Genomic DNA, 21860 nt, shown 5'->3' with positions numbered 1-21860 from the left:
AATGGTAACAACTTTGGGAAATTTACTTTATTTCATTGATTTCCTTTCCTTTATTTTCTCTGTTCTGTCTTTATGGAAGTTTTATGGTTTGGATGTCAGATCATTTGGATTTTCTTTAATTTTATTTTTCTCTCTTCTATTACACCTCTGTGGGGTTTTGCCTTACTTTCTGAGTTTATCATCTTTTGAAACTTTAATTGACATTTTCAAATATGTTGAATTTTTCCAGAGGCTCTTACTTTGTTTGCTGAGCTTTTATTTTCTTAAAACACATAACATCCGGCTCCTGTTTTGAGGTTATAATATCTTCTCCTATTTCTCTAAAGATATTAATAACATGTTAATGAAGCACTCTCCCTGTATAGTTTCTTCCAAGACACTTTTATCTGTTTCTGTGGTTTGGTCTCTGTGAAGGCAGACTTCCTATGTCCAGTTGACTAAGCTCTAGTGCCCAGTTACTGGTCAAACTCTAGTCTAGATGTTGCTTTGAAGGTATCTGTGGATGTGACTAATACTTACAATGAGTTGGCTTTAAGTAGAACAGACTGGGCTTCCCAGGTGGCGCTAGTGGTAAAGAAACACCTGCCAATGCAGGAAACATAATGAGACATGGGTTTGATCCCTGGGTGGGGAAGATCCCCTGGAGGAGGGCATAGCAACCTACTCCAGTATTCTTGCCTGGACAATCCCATGGACAGAGGAGCCTGGTGGGCTGCAGTCTATAGGGTCGCAAAGAGTCAGACATGACCGAAGCAACTTAGCATGCATGCACAAAGCAGATTATCTTATATAATGTGGGTTCAGTTCAGTTCAGTTCAGTTGCTCAGTCGTGTCCGACTCTTTGCAACCCCATGCACTGCAACGTGCCAGGCCTCCCTGTCCATCACCAATTCCCGGCATTTACTCAAACTCATGTCCATTGAGTCAGTGATGCCATCCAACCATCTCATCCTCTGTCATCCCCTTTTCCTCCTGCCCTCAATCTTTCCCAGCATCAGGGTCTTTTCAAATGAGTCAGCTCTTCACATCAGGTGGCCAAAGTACTAGAGTTTCAGCTTCAACATCAGTCCTTCCAATGAACACCCAGGACTGATCTCCTTTATAATGGACTGGTTGGATCTCCTTGCAGTCCAAGGGACTCTCAAGAGTCTTCTCCAGCACCACAGTTCAAAAGCATCAATTCTTCAGTGCTCAGCTTTCTTTATAGCCCAACTTTCACATCCATACATGATTATTAGAAAAATAATGTGGGTGGATTTTACCTATTCAAAAGAAAGACTTAAGAAGGAATTCTGCCTCAAGACTGCAACACAGAAATCTTGGCTGAATTTCCAGCTTTGAGGATTTCAAATCAAAGTCTGAAAAATCAACTCTTTATGAATTTCTAGCCTGCTGTCCTGCCCTATAAATTTCAGACTTGCCAGTCCCACAATCCTATGAGCAAATTTCTTAAAAATCAATCAGTCTCTCTTTCTCTGCTTGTTTCTCTCCCTCCATACCTATCTATAGTCTATCCATCAATCATCGATCTATCCGTTCATCTATCCTATAGTTTCTGTTTTTCTGGGGAACCTTAAGACAGTCCCTATCTTCCAAATGAGAGGATTTCATTCCTTCTCTGATAATTCTGGCTTATCAGTTCATACTGAAGAATGGGGTGGAAGAAAACTAGAAATCTGATAGGAAGCTCTAAGAGCATCAGTGGGGCTTGTCAACTGTGATACTGTGTCAGTATCCTTGGGTCAATTTCCACAGTAATGACCTTTATCCCCTGTTTAGAGGGCAGGTGAAGACCTGGTTTCTAACACTTGGGGGATTGAGCAGTAGTAGAAGTGTGTGGGTCTCGGCATGCAATGAGCACATCATGTTTACTATAGTCCACAAATAGCCATCCTCACTGTTATTAGAAGGGCTCTTGGGTTAATCTCTGCTTCCCCCAGTGGTCAGTGATTGATATTAGAATACTGTAGATTGATCTCTGCAGGTGTAAGATAATTAATAATCTGTAGATTGAAATAGTGTATGCTCTCTGTACACAGTGACTTGTGAGAAGGAACTCAGTTCCTTTTTAGACTAAAGGAAGGGGCGGGAGAACCAGGAATCCGCAGAGTGCAGCGGTGATGAGGATGGGGAGGGCGATCAGGAGGGGAATCTAAGGCAAGGGGGTCAGCGCAGGTGAGAGTCCTCCTCTCCAGCGCGTATTTAACAAGCTTCTGGCTGTTTCTCAAAGTATAGCGAAGTAAGTGGGGGCCAGGGAGAGGCACGGAGGGAGTCTGAAAATCAGGGGCATTCGACTCACTATCATGGAAACTGGATTCCAAGGAGGGACACGGGTTTGATTTCTTTGATTTGGCGTCTCTGACCTTGGGCAATCAGAATTTACAGTGAGGCCCGCCCTCCAGGGCACCGTTGTACTCCCACACATTTCCTCCTGCTTTTCTTCATCTAGCGCTACCTGATGCGGCCGCCAGCCTGACTGGTTAACCTCCTCACTGCCACTGCATGTCTAAGCCATTAGCAGTGGTGTGCTGAAGCTGGCTCATCTAAGGTTGGGAGGATTGACTTTAAGTGTTCAGGAAGTTGGCAGACAGTTATTAAATCACAGGGAGCCTGATGCCAGCCAGGCTGGGAAGAGTTACACCGCAGAAGTCAGCAAACACTCAGATCAGGGCTTTTGTGTTTAGAGACCTGGTTTACCAGCACAGCTGGGGACAGGGATACAAGGACAGAAAAAAACCAGCTACGAGCACAGAGATCACTACAAATCCTGCACAAGGAGAAGCCCTGTTCTATAGCTGAGAAAACGAGATGTCTCTTTTGAAGGTGAGGATGATGATGGGGGCAAACACTTGGTGACAGCTCTTATGGACCAAGGACAGTCGCTTTCTAACCGTGGTGCTGGAGAAGACTCTTGAGAACCCTTGGACAGTAAGGAGATCAAACCAGGTAATCCGAAAGGAAGTCAACCCTGAATGTCCATTGGAAGGACTGGTGCTGAAGCTGAAGCTCCAATACTTTGGCCACCTGATGCGAAAAGCCAACTCATTGGGAAAGATCCTGATGCTGGGAAGGATTGAAGGCAGGAGGAGAAGAGGAGGGCAGAGGATGAGACGGTTGGATGGCATCACCGACTCAATGGACGTGAGTCTGAGCAAACCCTAAGAGATAGTGATGGACAGGGGAGCCTGGCATGCTGCATGCAGTCCGTGGGGTCGCAAAGAGTCAGACGTGACTGAGCGACTGAACAGCAACTAAGGACAGTTCTAAGCACTTTACTTGTAGTAACTCATTTAGGTCTCAAAACAAGCCTACGGTAAAGGGACTATAGTTATTATTCCAATTTTGTAGATGGGGTACAGAGAAGTAGATTATGTAGTCATGAAACTAGAGCGGACTTGAACCCCAGCAGTCTGGCTCCAGAGTCCTGAGTTGTTCAGTTTTCTCCTGAATTGCATGGAGAAGGAAATGGCAACCCACTCCAGGGTTCTTGTCTGGAGAATCCCAGGGACAGAGGAGCCTGGTGGACTGTCATCCATGGGGCTGCACAGAGTTGGACATGGCTGAAGCGACTTAGCAGCAGCAGGTGTAACAATCACACTTCATCGCACTCTCTATCTGGATTTCTCTGTTTATTAAAGAGAGAAGCAAACTCTCCAGGATCTGCTCTCCTGATCTCAAACCCATGGGACAAGAGAGGCAGAGCCCTTCGGAAGGCATCTTGCTTTTGTGTGTTCATCACTCAGTCACGCCGGACTCTTTCTGATCCTGTGGACTATAGCCCACCAGGCTCCTCTGTCCATGAGATTTTCCCAGCAAGAATACTGGAGTGGGTAGTCAGTCCCTTCTCCAGGGGATCTGATTGACCCAGGTTGGAACCTGTGTCTCCTGCCTTGCAGGCAGATTCTTTACCATCTGAGCCACCAGGGAAGATTTCAGAACTTTAAATTTGGAGAGATTTTTACATTAACATGCTGAAAGGGAAAAGCAATTGGATTTTAAAAAGTAGTCGGTTTTTTTTTTTAATGAAAGAAAAGTTATATTTGCTATTAAGACTTTGTGAAAGTGGCTTGTTAATATAATTAACTCATTCTAACAAAGTATTATTTATGATCTCATTACCGTGGCCTGAGCCCTATTATTATTAATATTAATTTTTATAATATCAGTGAGTCTGCCATAATGATATTAAGTGATGTAATGTTTTAGTGGCTTAAAATCACTTTGTCATTCTATGAAGGATCGCAATAATTCCATGAAAGGAAATAAGAGGCTCCATTAACACCTTAACTCCCTGGGAGTGTTGGAGAGATGAGTAGCTTGTTCAAGTATGTACAGCTAGTAAGTGATGAATTTGAACTTGAATCCAGACTTTCAGATTCTCAGATATTTCTGTAAGACTGTATTGGCATTGGGACTTGTCAGTAAGCTAGAACTCGCCACTTACGAGGCTCCCCACAGCTCTCCAGGGAGCCAACCAGATGCAGGGAGATGGACAGCACCAGGCACCCTTCAGGGGGCCAGATAATCATAACAAAGACAACAGCATGTTAAAGCTTCTGCTTTTCCAAAGCATTACCGTATATTGATATAAAATACAAACAGAGGGAAGATAATTCAAAAGGTGGCTAGGAATTATTTGATCACAAATAATACTTTAACACTTTTATATACATAAAAGAAAACATTCAGAGGATTATCTCAAAGTTTTATTCAAAAGAGTGGATTCTTTTTCTTGGGTTGGAAAATATCAAATAAGGAAACTGTTAGCAAGAACGACAGCTTCTTACATGCTAGGAAAAATGCTAAGAGCTTCCCATGCATTATCTCACTTAATACTTGATAAGAACCCTATGCTGAAAGTACTATTATTTTTAAAAATGGGAAGTGAATCTTACATAGGATCATTTGCCCAAAGTTACATAGTCAACAAGTGGGAGATGCCACTTTATACCACTTTCCAGATTTAAAAAAGATAATTGAGTCTGCTTCTGTTTTGTAAGTAAATTCATTTGTATCATTTCTTTTTTAGATTCCACATATAAAAGAATGAGCTTCTGGCTGTAAGCGGGAAGGATGGGAGGAAGGGATAGGTAGGGAGTTTAGGAGGGGCATGTACTCTGCTGTATTTAAAACAGATAAACAACAAGGGGCTTCCCAGGTGGTGCTAGTGGTAAAGAACCCACCTCCCAACGCAGGAGACGTAAGAGATGTGGGTCTGATCCCTGGATCAGGAGGATCTCCTGGAGAAGGAAATAGCAACCCACTCGGTATTCTTGCCTGGGAAATCCCATGGACAGAGGAGCCTGGCAGGTGACGGTCCATGGGGTCGCAAAGTGTTGGACACGAATGAGCAACTAAATAACAACAAGAACCAACAAAGACCTACTACTGTATAGCACATGGAACTCTGCTCAATGTTATGTAGCAGCCTGAACAGTAGGGGAGTCTGGGGGAGAATGGACACACGTATATGTATGCCTGAGTCCCTCTGCTGTTCACCTGAAACTATTGCATTGTTTGTTAATTGGCTTCACGTCAATACAAAATAAAAAGTTAAAAAAAAATTAGGTAATTGTCCTGCTAGCACTGAGATACACATGTAAAAAAACAAACAAACAAACAGTTATCACCTCGCAAATCCTTATGAAATAAGAAGTGTATTTTAAAGCCTTGCCTCAAAGCTATGCTCTTGCTTGCAATACTAGTTACAGCTGATGCAGATGATTTTGAAATCTGCACCCAGAAAAACTTAAAATGCCCTCTCCTTTCCTTGCTCAAAGAAGAGCATGGCAAAACCTATTTCATGCAATACATAGAAATGGTTTGAGCAATTATAGAGTGAATATGGACTGTGTAGGCAAATAATCAAGATCATTTCCATCTTACTTGTTTGACTTAGTAGTTGTTTTCCGACCTGATTCATCCAAGTGATGACTTCCACCTTCTGCCCCACTCGGTTGGTGGAGGTGAACATTATCCTGATTTGGTTTTGCTTCCTTGATAAGGAAACATCTGCCTTCTGCACAAAGAGGGGAATAATGGCAAATGTGCACCTAGCACTTGGGACCTGAAGTCATGATTGACCACTGTGCTTGCTCAGTTATAGACTGCATTTAGACCCTCCAGGAACTTTATGATTCGGGGAGAGAGCTGTGATGTGGTGGGTATGCATCTAAGTTCTGGCTGTTTCCCATCAGCTGAGCTGCCTGACCTCTAGGAACCTCCGTTTTTATCTGATAATTAAGCCTCACTCAGTCCCACTCATAGAGGATAATGAGGTTTCTGGATTCATCAACCACAATGCAGCCCACAAACATTAGGTGCTTTTTTGTTGTAATTACTGTAATTAGAATGGATTCAGAAATCAGCTTCGTTTCTCTTGCTCATAATCAAACAATGGAAAGCCATGAGTTTTGTTTTTTTTTAACTCTGACTTGTAGGCAGTATCTGGAGAAGGGAATGGCACCCACTCCAGTATTCTTGCCTGGAGAATCCCATGGACAGAGGAGCCTGGTGGGCTACAGTCCATGGGGTCACAGAGTCAGACATGACTGAAGTGACTTAACATGCACGTAGGCTATTTATTGGGAAATATTGAAACTTCTGTCCATGTGAGTCTCAGTGAGCTTGAGAAAACTGCTGACCACATTATTAAGTGGGATGCCACCCAAAAGTCTACATGTGGCTTACGGACTCTGTCACTGCTTCACCCCCTCAACTTGAAGTCACTCAGACGTTCTTCTTCCACCAAGCAGGGCCCACACAATACCTTCAGACCTCATGAGATGAAAACCTTTGAAAGGGAGTTCTCTAACTTTCCCAAGGAAAGCTGGCTCACAGTTCCCACACTGTACATTGGGCTGAGCCTCTAACACTCTCCTCAAGGGTCCAGAACACTTACTGTGTTAACAACATTAAGCACACTGTAATATTTCACAGAAGCAGAAGATATTAAGAAGAGGTGGCAGGAATACACAGAAGAACTGTACAAAAAAGATCTTCACGACCAAGATAGTCACGATAACGTGATCACTGACATAGAGCCAGACATCTTGGAATGTGAAGTCAAGTGGGCCTTAGAAAGCATCACTACTAACAAAGCTAGTGGAGGTGATGGAATTCCAGTTGAGCTATTTCAAGTCTTGAAAGATGATGCTGTGAAAGTGCTGCACTCAATATGCCAGCAGATTTGGAAAACTCAGCGCTGGCCACAGGACTGGAAGAGGTCAGTCTTCATTCCAATCCCAAAGAAAGGCAATGCCAAAGAATGCTCAAACTACCGCACAATTGCACTCATCTCACACGCTAGTAAAGTCATGCTCAAAATTCTCCAAGCCAGGCTTCAGCAGTATGTAAACCGTGAACTCCCAGATGTTCAAGCAGGTTTTAGAAAAGGCAGAGGCACCAGAGATCAAATTGCCCACATCCGCTGGATCATGGAGAAAGCAAGGGAGTTCCAGAAAAACATCTATTTCTGCTTCATTGACTATGCCAAAGCCTTTGACTGTGTGGATCACAATAAACTGTGGAACATTCTGAAAGAGATGGGAATCCCAGACCACCTGACCTGCCTCTTGAGAAACCTGTATGCAGGTCAGGAAGCAACAGTTAGAACTGGACATGGAACAACAGACTGGTTCCAAATAGGAAAAGGTGTACGTCAAGGCTGTATATTGTCACCTTGCTTATTTAACTTATATGCAGAGTACATCATGAGGAACGCTGGGCTGGAAGAAGCACAAGCTGGAATCAAGATTGCTGGGAGAAATATCAATAACCTCAGATATGCAGATGACACTACCCTTATGGCAGAAAGTGAAGAGGAACTCAAAAGCCTCTTGATGAAAGTGAAAGAGGACAGTGAAAAAGTTGGCTTGAAGCTCAACATTCAGAAAACAAAGATCATGGCATCTGGTCCCATCACTTCATGGGAAATAGATGGAAAAACAGTGGAAACAGTGTCAGACTTTATTTTTTTGGGCTCCAAAATTACTGCAGATGCTGATTGCAGCCATGAAATTAAAAGACGCTTGCTCCTTGGAAGGAAAGTTATGACCAACCTTGATAGTATATTAAAAAGCAGAGACATTACTTTGCCAACCAAGGTCCGTCTAGTCAAGGCAATGGTTTTTCCCGTGGTCATGTATGGATGTGAGAGTTGGACTGTGAAGAAAGCTGATCGCCGAAGAATCGATGCTTTTGAACTGTGGTGTTGGAGAAGACTCTTGAGAGTCCCTTATACTGCAAGGAGATCCAACCAGTCCATTCTAAAGGAGATCAATCCTGGATGTTCACTGGAGGGACTGATGCTAAAGCTGAAACTGCAATACTTTGGCCACCTCATGCAACGAGTTGACTCACTGGAAAAGACTCTGATGCTGGGAAAGGTTGGGTGCGGGAGGAGAAGGGGACGACGGAGAATGAGATGGCTGGATGGCATCACCGACTCTGTGGACCTGAGTTTGAGTGTACTCCGGGAGTTGGTGATGGACAGGGAGGCCTGGCGTGCTGTAATTCATGGGGTCGCGGAGAGTCGGACACGACTGAGCGACTGAACTGAACTGAATATTTCACTTTCTAGCATGTTCTTTTGTGTCTGCACAAAATTTGACTGCTTTAGGGTTTTGGGTTTTTCTATTAGGATCAATAAAATATTATTAATACTATTACCATGAGGTTTTTCTAAAGTAATCCCCAGAAAGTTAATTCAGTATTTAGAAGAAAGACACCCAGAAAAAAAAAAAAAACTTTTCCCCTCATAAGCTTCAAGTCTTAGTCAAATTTATCCACAGTATATTATCTGGGAGCCTGGCTTTTTTGTCCCCCAGTGCTAAATGGGTCAGTGGACTGACCACATACAGGAAACCTGTCCAATTCCTTTAAGCCAGCCATGAAGGGAGGGAGGCCACATAAGTGGATCCGCTGATCACAGAGACATCAACAGGACCCTAGAACTTAACACAGAGCCTCGCACAAGTCAGGCAATTGATTAGAGCTTGACAGACTGAATTAATCTAGACACTTACAAGTTAGGGGCCCAAAACATCACCCAAAGTAGCACAGGTCACCCTGTAACTGAAGATCCTTCTGTGCCCAGCTATTTACAACATCTGGGAACTTGCTGCCTCATGCACGTTGCTTACAGGGGGAAGGTACACACTATTACTTCTACCTTTGAAAGGGAGCTCAGGGTGACCGCAAACTTCTGAGGAACAAAGTTCAATCTTTACACTAAAGCAATTATCACAAAATGCAGGCTGTGTACCTGACATTCAATTTCTGAATGTCCTTTGTCTCCTGGAATTCACTGATTCACATTCTGGCAAATACAGAATTTATTGGGATTCTCAAATGTCAGTCGTTCTCAAGTTCAGAACTGCATAGACTTTGGAGGCTTATTATAAACAGAGATGCCTGAATTCTACTCTTGCAGATTCTGAGATTCTGATTTGTAGGTTTGGGTCTTTTTCTTTCTCCAAACTTTTAACTAATAATTTTTCTTTTTTTGGTGGTAAGTTCAGGAATTTGCAAAATACAACTCAATGACCTAGCAGAAGGTTCCTCTGATGTGGACAGAGAATGACTGGGGCAAGTCAACAGATTTTCCTTTCTCCTTAACAAGCAAAAGAGTCTTCTAGAACAAGGGCTCATTTTAATCAGGTTCTCAGGTGGTGCAGAGGCACCTTGGAGTTTGAGAAATACTATATGCAGCACACAAAAACAGAATAGAACTTATTTTTGGGGAGTGTTTCAGGGCAGTTCGGAGACAGAGAGATAAAGCAGCATATCACCGTGGGATCTTGTTAGAAACACAGATTCTGACTTGTTCTCAGATGCTGCATTTTTGACATTTCCAGCGATGCTGCCTCTACTGTTGCTTGGAACCCATTTTGAGTAACAAAGGTTAAGAGCATAGGCTGGGGGCAGGGGGCAGGAGTTCCACAAACCTGCATCAAGTCCTGACTTCCCGACCTTACTAGGTGTGTGACAGCAGGCTGGTTACTTCTTTATCAGAAAAATGAGAGTTGAGGGGAGCAAAGAATAGCACTGATCCATGTACAGGTGTGAGAGCTGGACCATAAAGAAGGCTGAGTGCCAAAGAATTGATCATTTCAAACTGTGGTGCTGGAGAAGACTTTTGAGAGTCCCCTGGACAGTAAGGAGATCAAACCAGTCCATCCTAAAGGAAATCAACCCTGGATATTCATTGGAAGGACTGATGCTGAAGCTAGAATACTTTGGCCACTTGATACAAAGAGCTGACTCACTGGGAAAGACCCTAATGATGGGAAAGATTGAGGGCAGGAGGAGAAGGGGACGGCAGAGGATGAGATGGTTGGATGGCATCACCTACTCAATGGGCATGAGTTTGAGCAAACTCTGGGAGATAGTGAAGGACAGGGAAGCCTGACATGCTGCAGTCTATGGGGTCACAAAGAGTCAGACACACTTAGCGACTGAACAACAAGAGTATTCGGGTGAGAACTGTATCTCAGCGCAGAAGCACTTACAAGGTGCTTACCGCAGCGTCAAGGACACAGTAACAAACTGACACGCTAACAAATGGGACTCTATCACTGAAAGTTATCAACTTCTCATTTTAAGATTAAGCTGTAATAGCCTAGGGGGGTGGACAAAGGTGGGAGGTGGGAGAGAGATCTGAGAATGAGGGGACACATGTACACCTGTGGTTAATTCATGCTGATGTATGACAGAAATCAAACCAATATTGGAAAGCAATCATCAATCAGTTAAAAATAGATAAATATTGTTTAAAAAAAGAGTTAAGTTTTCAGTCTCATGAGAGCCACCTGAATGAGTGTTTCTGGCCTGGCAGTCTCGGTTGCCACACTGCTCTGCCAAATTGTAGTTTAGCTGAAACTGTGCTTTCTGGTCGCGGGCTTCAGCCGAGCAGGATGAGACTCCAAGGACTGAGACCTGCATATTCAGACCGTGGGTGCTCCCTGGGCTGCTGCCGACCCACTGGGTCTGGAAGCACAGGGGTCACAGTGGGACTAGGCTAGTTCTTTTCCATGGTGTTTGCTATTTCCAGCTCATGTTTATGAAATACATATAATTTTAAGGCTTCACCACGAGAGAGCCTTCCCTCTGTGGTTGATTTCCAGAGTCATAATTACTGTCTTATTACAAGTCAGTGTTCTGGGCTCTGACTCCCCTGGGTTCTCGTGGCTGGCTCGTGGGACAGCCGGAGGTATAACACTGGTCAAATCTGCTGACCACGCCGTTCCGAGCTGGCAGACTCAGCAGCCTTGTTAAGGGTTTGAGTGTGTTTGGAAGTGGCTCGAGCAGAATCCTGCTTCTCAAAAAGAAATCTGCTTCATGCTCTGGGTTGCCCACTTTTAAAACTCTGAATGCTGTGAACAAAAGCTTGGTGCTAAGATTGTCACGACTTGAGAGTAGAGGATTACCAGGACAGCCAATGACTAATATCCTCCAGCATCCTCTAAGGTCCAAGAGAATGACTGTAGAAACATATGCGTTGTAGAAGTTTAGAGTGACACATAACTCAGGGTTGCAACAACAGCGAGATGCTCAGATAACTGTGTTATCAGCATTCTACTGTGCAAGGAGTCATTAAAGCACCTTGCTCTACTTTCTCCAGCTCAAATTCCTTCTTTGACTGCTCCTTGCATTCTAGCCTTTGATCTGGGGAAGGAAGACTCTTTCCCTGTGATTAGATACCCTGGTAGCCAGAGGGAATTCTCCCAGGCATGAATATTCTTTCATTAATGACAGTCTCCTTGTTCTTTTTCTTCTTTTTCTTTCTTGTTCTTTTTAAATTGTCACTCACAACTGAGATGATTTCCCCTTATTTTAAATAACCTTATAATTAGCTAAATAGTTCACAGATATGAGTTAAAGGCCAAACTATTGGTTCTGCCTTTTCTTGCTCCTCCCCACACCTCCCTACTATATAGCACCAATTCAGGGCATGCATGCATGCATGCTAAGTCGCTTCAGTTGTGTTCAACTCTGTATGACCCTATGGACAGCAGCCCACCAGGCTTCTCTGTCCATGGGATTCTCTAGGCAAGAATAGTTGAGTGGGTCACCATTTCTTTCTCCTCAATTTAGGGCTGCTGCTGCTAAGTCACTTCAGTCGTGCCCAACTCTGTGCGACCCCACAGACGGCAGCCCACCAGGCTCCGCCATCCCTGGGAATCTCCAGGCAAGAACACTGGAGTGGGTTGCCATTTCCTTTTCCAATGCATGAAAGTGAAAAGGGAAAGTGAAGTCGCTCAGTCGTGTCTGACTGTTAGTGACCCCAAGGACTGCAGTCCATCAGGCTCCTCCATCCATGGGATTTTCCAGGCAAGAGTACTGGAGTGGGGTGCCATCGCCTTCTCCACAATTTAGGGCAGCAGTCCCCAAACTTTTTTGGCACGCAGGGATGGGTTTGGTGGAAGACAAGTTTTACATGGACGAGGGGTGGTTTGGGGATGATTCAAGCACATTACATTGATTGTGCACTTTATTTCTATTACTATTACATCAGCTTCAGCTCAGATGATCAGGCATTTGATCCTGGAGGTTGGGGGCCCCTCATTAAGGGAATTTGCAGATGGGATATTGAGACCCAGCAAAAAGTCCTCTCATGTGAACAGAGAGTGGGGCAAGAAAATGGATTCTCTCTCCTCTTTTCTAGAAGCCAAGACCCCAATCCCAATAGCCAGGCAGCAAATAGGTACCTCCTCAGAAGAGGGCTCTGTGGTCTCCATGGAAGCAAGTCCTCTTGGATTTCCTGGTGAGTTGCCAGCCGGGCTCAGCACTGCTGAGCACAGTACTGCCCTTTCTGGACCAGGCCCAGTGGGGCGGGTCCTGAGATAAGGACCACCGGGTTCTCTCAACTACCTCTCTCATCAGAGGTAGTAGGTTTGGGAGAAGGGAGATGGGGAAAGATACTTTGTTTTAGGAAAACATGAGCTCCCAGTAGAAAGGAAAGACTTGAGCTGATAAAAGAAAGACTTTATTCCCTTGGAAGAAAGAATACCTGACACAGAATCCCAATCCAAGTCCAAGTGTAGGGGGAAGCTGGGGAGCAAGGGACAATGAGGTGTCTGACAGCGGATGCAACCCACAGGCAAAGTTGGGTACTTGGGGAAGGGAAAGCACATTCTTTAGACCATGTGAAAAAATATCAATATGTGGCAGGTCGGTCCTCAGTCCTGAACTTTGGTTAAGCCAAATGAGGTTTTACAAAGGAAAACTGCTGTTTCTGATGGGGGTCATAGATATTTAATGAACATACCTGCACCGAAGACTTAGCTCAGGGATTTTTATGGTAATTAGAGAAGGATGAGCCCTGAAGAATTGTTGCTTTTGAACTGTGGTGTTGGAGAAGACTCTTGAGAGTCCCTTGGACTGAAAGGAGATCCAACCAGTCCATACTAAAGGAGATCAGTCCTGGGTGTTCATTGGAAGAACTGATGCTGAGGCTGAAACTCCAATACATGGGCACCTGATGTGAAGAGCTGACTCATTTGCAAAGACCCTGATGCTGGGAAAGATTGAAGGTGGGAGGAGAAGCGGGTGACAGAGGATGAGATGGTTGGATGGCATCACTGACTCAATTGACATGAGTTTGAGCAAACTCTGGGAGATAGTGAAGGACAGGGAGGCCTGGCATGCTGCAGTCCATGGGCTGGCAAAGAGTCAGACATGACTTAGCAACTGAACAACAACAAAATTAAAATATACACTGAAGAAAAAACAAGCTCCCTTAGTCTTTTCCCTTAACACAATGATTATTATTATTTTCATGCTAACCCGTTGTGGAAGCCCATAGCTTGGCCAGTAAAACAACATCCTGCCACCGTTAAAAGTATGTTACAATTTGTGGCTGTGGACCCAGTATTTGACATGGAGTGGTGTTCTATTTCAACCCAATTTAATTATATGCTCCTTTTATATATCGTGGATAGCTCACACTAGCAGAATTGTTTTGGCTGGTGAAAAACTGGCCATGACTTGTCATAATAGGCTGGTTTATAGAACCACTGAAGTATAGTTACTGCCCATCATTCGCAAATTATGGCACCATAACAACCCTTTATTTACATATACTGCTGAGACAGTCAAAAAAGCAAATGGATTTCTTAAATCGAGACGGCAGAAATCTCCCCCCAGGGCACATGGCCCTCATTGTGGCAGTAACATATGCAAGCCTGAATAACTTTGGAGTCCGTGTTTCAGCAGCGCATCATTTCATGGGCAGTTCGCAACATTCTAATAATAAAATGGAGTCTAAATTTGGAGTTGGGCTTCACCAACAGTAGATGGTAATGTACACAGCGGAATCTCTATGCGATTTGTGAGGAAGGTTTACATTTTCTAATCACACTCCCACTGAGAGATTCTGCAGAGGGCCTGAAGTGGAATCAGATGGCAAAGCCTTCAGCCAGGAGAGCCTGACCTAGTTTACGTTAACTCAGATCCTGCATCTGAGTAAAGTCAGGGATTCTTTCATCTTCAGACTCCTAGACTGAAAGAGTCTTAGCTTTCCCCTCGTACAACAGAAACCCGCTATAAATCCACACCATCCCTGCCTCCCTTCCCCTTTTTTTGCCTGATCCATTCTGTCCTCTTCATGATCTCTGGGGAAAATTTTACTGGGGTAAAGCATCATTGCTTTCATTGACCGTCTTGATAGTTCATGGAAATTGCCTTCTTGTTCTTTTGGAGTTGCACTAGACTTATTTGTAATAAACACATTTTAAAAGCTTCCTCCAAAATATCTCGTCTACACTTCCATTTCTAGGGTGGCATATTCACCCTCAGGTACCCTTTCAGTTCAGTTCAGTTCAGTCGCTCAGTCGTGTCCGACTCTCTGCGACCCCATGAATCATAGCACGCCAGGCCTCCCTGTCCATCACCAACTCCTGGAGCTCACTCAAACTCATGTCCACAGAGTCGGTGATGCCATCCCTTCAGCCTCTAGTAAAGCCCCATGTCTGCCTGTGAAAGGGTAGTGCATGGTCATTACACCTCTGATTGTTACCAGTCTTTCTGTAGAGACATGCAAGTGGTCCAAAGGGGGCACATACTTCAAAGGGCATCCTGTTCCTCCGGGCTGCTGAGACCTGGGAAGGTGTGGAGAGGGCGGGGAGAGGGCACTGGACAGCACCTTCCAGGGCACTGCAGCTGGCCCTCTGCAGCCTTGGGATTCTGCAAAGCGACTGGCTCCTGTAATTGCCAACTGCCATCAGGGGGTTAAACGAGGCTGAGCCAGCATGGAATCCACCTCTCTGGGAGAGCACTCGGGTTGGTGATGCTTGAGAGAGCGGTCCGGCAGGTCTGCCTCCCACCCCCCGTCACCCCCTATCCCTCCCGCCCCGCCCCATCCCCGCTCCCCCGGCAGGGACCCAGAGCGCTCACCTCCGGAGGCCAGGCCGGCGCAACTGCCTCCGTGCTGGCAGGGCCCGTGCTCGCAGGCGTCGGGGTAGAGCACGCAGCCCAGCTTCAGCTCGGTCAGGCCCACCACCTCGGCTAAGCTGCTGCGCTTGTTCTGCAGCGGCAGCTCGTTGTTATTCAGCACCACCGAGTCCAGGCAGCCCTGGAAGCCGCTCAGCACCTGCGTGACCCGTGCATCAGTCAGGCTGCGGATGCTGTCCGCCTGCACCAGGGCACCGAAGTAGATGGCACTCTCGGTGCCCAGCGTCTGGAAATAGAGGGGCGCCCGGCGGCGCTCCACGTAGCTGTCGTCCAGGGCCAGGCTGGTGAAGTTGCGGTTGAGCTCCAGGAAGACCGAGTGCCAGCTCCCGTCATTAACTGCACGGCCCGAGATGCCCAGGATGCCGGGGCCGCTACCACAGTCCAGCTGAAACCACAGCCTGCCGTCCACGATCTGCGTGGGAACCAACATCGGGGCATTTTTCAATGTGCATCTGGCCATGCACTCCTGGGCACCCCGTTCCCAACCAGCCTAGGCTTTTAATCCACTCACAAATCTGCTATGGTTTGACTTTTAATAATCACGCTTTCTCATTATATGCCATGCAGATGCATACCTGAGATTTCACAAATTGCCTTGTAATTAGCAATAGGAGCGCAGGTTCAGAAATCCACACTAATATTTCAGAATGTTCCTATTGTGTTCATCTTCATCCTTTAAAAATTCACTGCAGTTTTCTGTTTAGGGGGGTCATTTATTCTGTGCGCCCTTCCAAACTATGACCAGTACAGAGTGATCTGTGAACTCATTAATATTCATTTACAAATATTCATTGAACATCTACTGTGTGCCAAGCAGTGTGGCAGGGCCTGTGAGGACCACTGAGGAGAGTTGTTGCTTCTGTCCTCCCGGGGCTTCTGTTTGAGCGGCGGGCACGCCATGAATCAAATAAGCCTAGAAACACATGTATATGCCCCAAGAAAGTCTGCGCAACTGTTCTGTAGGGAGAGAAGGAGGCCACGTGGATTTCTTACTTCCCAGCTTCATGCATGTGTAAGGTTTAAAAACTCTCTTATTAAATACTAGCCATCTGCTCACAACAGTTTTTCAGGGTTGCTGTTCATCATTTAGGTTACGATTATCTTATGAAGTCCTCAGGGCTTGGCCTGTTGTTAGGAGCATATGTATATTCACTGCTACATTTAAAATGGATACCAACAAGGACCTGTGCACAGCACAGGGAACTCCGCTCAATGTTATGTGGCAGCCTGGATGGGAAGGGGGTTCGGGGGAGACTGTATGGCTGAGTCTCTTCCCTGTTCACCTGAAACTATAACAACACTGTTAATCAGCTATATCCCAATACAAAATAAAAAATTTAAGAAAAAAAGAATGGATGAGTATTTCATGACCTTGGGAACTCCAGAAGGATCTGGCTAACTGTGCACACCTTTCAGATACTCCCAGCCCCTGGTCTGGGGTCAGCTACAGAGAGCTGCCTGCTGTTTTGTTGCCCTGGTGAGGGAAGGCACCCAGGTCTCCCCTGCCCCTAGCAGGCTAACTCCAAAAGGACAGCAAACTCAGGGACATGTGCTATCGGAGGATGCTAGCGGGATGAATGCTGCTGGGCAGGTCCTGGTCCTCCAGGGAGAGCCAGGATCAGCTGCTGTGGAGGAGACAGGCTGGCCTTTCCTCTGTCACCACCCTCATGTGCATTTCTCAGAGATGCGAGATGGTGGAAGGGTCCAGGGAATGAAGGCTAGAGCACTGTCTTGTCAGCAAGTCAGTGCTGGGCCATGAAGGGATTCACGGCCAGAAAGCATGAAACAGAAGCTATGGTTCTGTCCTTTGTGAACCAGCAGAAAACCCTGTGAAGGCCAGCCTCTGAGTCAGGCTAGGGCAGCCAGCCTTCACCTAGGATCTGCTGACAGGTGCAGTCTGGTGCCAGGACCTGGGTAGAAAGCAGGAGCTTGTAGAGAGAGAGACGGAAATGGATGGAGGGGAAGGCATGGGGGCTCTCAGGGCACTGGTGCCAGGGAGGTACCAGTGTCAAAGAAATAAACTGAATCCATCTTTCCAAGATGCATTTGGCTCCTGACAGACCTGTTAGGGATGGGAACACCACCCGCTCACCCTCACAAATGAGATACTTTTCTATGCCTCAGCATATTTTGCAGATAACTAATTCCTAGGGACTCCCACTTCTGCCACTGAGACTCCATGAGTTCACTGGCACCCTCTCTCCCTACGTATAAGGTTTATGCCACATAAACATGTGTGGATGAAATGCAGGGGGCTCTGTGAACCAGGTAGAGCCGTGGGGATTCAGGAATGAGAAATCAAAGTCCAGCTTTGCGTGTACCATACAGCTTCCCTAGAGAGGACTGGCTTGCGTCTGGGTTTGAAAATGGAGAGTCTTAGTGTTTCAGTTGTGTCTGACTCTTTGCGACCCCGTGCACTACAGCCTGCCAGGCTCCTCTATCCATGGTATTCTCCAGGCCAGAATACTGCAGTGGGCTGCCATTCCCCTCACTGGGGATCTTCCCAACCCAGGGATTAAACCTAAGTCTCCTACACTGTAGGCAGATTCTTTACTGTCTGAGCCACCAGGGAAGCTCTGGGTTTAAGGCCCCTTATAGAGAAAGCAAAGAGAACTGCCGTGGCTTATTTTACAAGGAGAATGAGTCCACTACAGAATTGTCAGCCACCTTGTACACGGTACATACATCCTGTGCTTGGTAATACAAATATATGCAGGCAAAAAGACTGGAGACAAATTTTTATTTTCAGAGATCATTCATGTGTAATCTATGCTGTTGTTTTTGTCATTTTTTGTTGTTGTTGTTCAACAAAATGTACTGAATGAATATTGTAAATCATGCCAGAATACTTGCTCAGTGACAATTCCTGGATAATATCCATATTTTTATTTCAATGTCAGTAATAAAACAATCAAATGTGACTTTGGGGACTACCTGCCTCTGGCACAGTCCATCTGTTGTAGTGTTCAGTGGCTGTAGAGTCTACAGGGGTCCCCAGTCTATCAAGGAAAATCTTGGGGTGAGGGTGCAATTCATCTAAGGCTTTGTAAAAGGATGTATTTAATTAACATATTACTTGGTCCATTCCCCTCCCTAACCCTAACCTACATCTCTTGGGATAATAATCAAGTTATAAATTCATCCAGGAGAACTGATGAGGCTCTGATGTAGTCACATACACAGATGTTCTATCACGAAGGAAGATAAAATTATCCCATGGTAATACAGTGTATGGTTAAGCTTTCTGTATTGTTTTTCCTGTTGAAAAAAATAACAGCAACTACACAGCTGAGTGAATAGAAAGCCAGACACCTGCATGACCCCCAGCTTTTGAAAACAAAAGTGACTCATTCCTTCTAAATTCTAAGAGTTTGGAGTTATAAGCCTTGTCTAGATGACAAACTAGAATGCTGATACCAAAAGCTACCTTGTAAAAAGTCAATATCTGTCTATTTTACAAGTATATTATGCCAGGAGGAGGAGAGAAAGCTTTCATATCTGAGTCCTCTCTCCTTGGAAAATTATACTCTGATCATATTTAGTTTTTCTGTCTTCAGAATGGGGTTTATCCAGTTTTAGAGAATCTCTCTTTTAAGAGGACAAAGCTTCTTCAAAACAGAGGGCAAGCTAGTTTAATAGAAACTGAGGTGTACGTGAAACTGTAAGAAAAGTCTACAGCAAGGATCTGAAATGGTGTGTGTTTTTGGGGTGGAAAAGTGGAGATAGGTACGCAATGTGTTCAATTAAAGCATAATGTCACAAAAGGTGCAGGTATTCAGGGTTGTCTGAAATCAGCAATGTGCTTTAACCTGGATCTTCAGTGGCTTGGGGTTAGGGAGACAAATTATCAGAGCTATAAGTCACCTTGTAAGAAAGCAGGATTTTGAATAAGAAAGTATGAATTACAGTGCAAAGTCTGACTGCTTCAGACTGTTGGTGTGCAGCTCTGGAAGTGCACATCATCATATACTTGTAAGAAGCTTACAAATACTCTTTGAAAGGGAATGTTTAGAAAACCTATTTTTAAGACGGCCATTAATAGCTATCTGGCATACAGTAGGATGGACACAATAAAGGTAAGGACCTAGTAGAGGCAGAAGAGATTAAAAAGAGGTGGCAAGAATACACAGAACTGCACAAAAAGGTCTTAATGACATGGATAACCATGATGGTGTGATCACTCACCTAGAGCCAGACATCCTGGAATGCGAAGTCAAGTGTGCCTTCGAAAGCATCACTATGAACAAAGCCAGTGGAGGTGACGGAATTCCAGCTAGGCTATTTCAAATCCTAAAAGATGATGCTGTTCAAGTGCTGTACTCAATATGCCAGCAAATTTGGGAAACTCAGCAGTGCCCAGAGGACTGGAAAATGTCAGTTTTCATTCCAATCCCAAAGAAGGGCGGTTCCAAAGAATGTTCAAAGTACTGAACAATTGCACTCATTTCGCATGCTAGTTGGTTATGCTCAAAATCCTTCAAGCTACAGGAACTGAGAATTTCCAGATGTACAAGCTGGGTTTAGAAAAGGGAGAGGAGCCAAGGATCAAATTGTCAACATTCATTGGATGACAAAGAAAGCAAGGGAGTTCCAGAAAAACATCTGCTTCATTGACTATGCAAAAGCCTTTGACTATGTGGATCACAACAAACTGTGGGAAATTCTTAAAGAGATGGGAATACCAGACCACCTTACCTGTCTCCTGAGAAGCTTGTATGCAGGTCAAGAAGCAACTGTTAGAACCTTATGTGGAACAACAGACTGGTTCAAAATTGTCACCCTGTTATAGACAGAGTACATCATGTGAAATGCCAGCCTGGATGAAGCACAAGCTGGAATCAAAATTGCTGGGAGAAATATCAACAACCGCAGATATGCAGGTGATACTACTTTAGTGGCAGAAAGCAAAGAGGAACTAAAGAGCCTCTTGATGAAAGTGAAAGAGGAGAGTGAAAAAGTTGGCTTAAAATTCAACATTCAAAAAATGAGATCATGGCATCTGGTCCCATCACTTCATGGCAAATAGAAGTGGAAAAAGTGGAAACACTGACAGATTTTATTTTCTTGAGCTCCAAGGCTCCAAAATCACTGTGGACAGTGACATCAGCCATGAGCTTAGAAGACACTTGCTCCCTGGAAGAAAAGCTATAAAACCTAGACAGAGTATTAAAAGGCAGAGACATCACTTTGCTGACAAACATCCATATAGTCAAAGCTATGGTTTTTCCAGTGGTCATGAATGGATGTGAGAGTTGGACCATAAAGAAGGTTGCTGCTGCTGCTGCTAAGTCGCTTTAGTCGTGTCCAACTCTGTGACCCCATAGATGGCAGCCCACCAGGCTCCGCCATCCCTGGGATTCTCTAGGCAAGAACACTGGAGTGGGTTGCCATTTCCTTCCCCAGTGCATGAAAGTGAAAAGTGAAAGTGAAGTTGCTCAGTCATGTCTGACTCGTAGTGACTCCATGGACTACAGCCTACCAGGCTCCTCCATCCATGGGATTTTCCAGGCAAGAGTACAGGAGTGGGGTGCCATTGCCTTCTCCATAAAGAAGGTTGCGTGCCAAAGAATTGATGCTTTCGAATTGTTTTGCCTGAGAAGACTCTTGAGAGTCCCTTGGACAGCAAGGAGATTACAGCAGTCAATCCTAAAGGATATCAACCCTGAATATTCATTGGAAGGACTGATGCTGAAGCTGAAGCTCCAATACTTTGCAAACATCTGACTCACTGGAAAAGACCCCGATGCTGGGAAAGACTGAAAACAAAAGAAGAAGAGGGCGACAGAGGATGGGATGGTTCTATAGCATCACTGACTCAATGGACATGAATTTGAGCAAACTCCAGGAGATGGTGAAGGACAGGGAAGCCTGGCGTGCTTCAGTCCATGGAGTTGCAAAGAGCTGGACATCACTTAGTGACTGAGCAACAACAACATACAGTAGATGCTCAAAAAATATAGTTTTAATGAATACACAATGAATAAATCTCAGTCCTCTGAATCTCTTCTTTTGATAAACAGTCATACTCCTGACCTGCCTGCCACTGCCAGAGTCCAGGTCCACTATTGACTAGTTTAGGTAAGTCATTGATGCTCTCTGAACCTCAGTTTTCTTAGAGGTGAAAAAGTAGGCACTCACATGTGTACACGAGAGTGAGAATAAAAATACACAGAAGCTGCTGTAAAGCACAGGGATTTTGCCTGGTGCTCTGTAATGACCTAGAGGAATGGGGGATGGGAGGGAGGTTCAAGAGTGAGGATATAGATATACATACGCTATTCACGTTGTACAGCAGAGCTAACACTACATTATAAAGCACTTGTCTGGGCTTCCCTGGTGGCTCAGATGGTAAAGAATCTTCCTGCAGTGCAGAAGATTCATGTTCGATCCCTGGGTAGGGAAGATCC

At 44.9% G+C, this 21860-nt stretch overlaps 1 pseudogene; it reads right to left on the bottom strand.

The window, feature by feature from the left end:
- Positions 1–21860, bottom strand: part of LOC148773947 (protocadherin Fat 3-like) — a 181347-nt pseudogene that overhangs the window by 13251 nt on the left and 146236 nt on the right.

Source organism: Moschus berezovskii, chromosome 25, assembly GCF_049115385.1.
Source record: "Moschus berezovskii isolate FMDL1 chromosome 25, NW_MosBer_1.0, whole genome shotgun sequence".
NCBI lineage: Eukaryota > Metazoa > Chordata > Mammalia > Artiodactyla > Moschidae > Moschus > Moschus berezovskii.
This window is presented reverse-complemented; position numbering and strand designations above follow the sequence as displayed.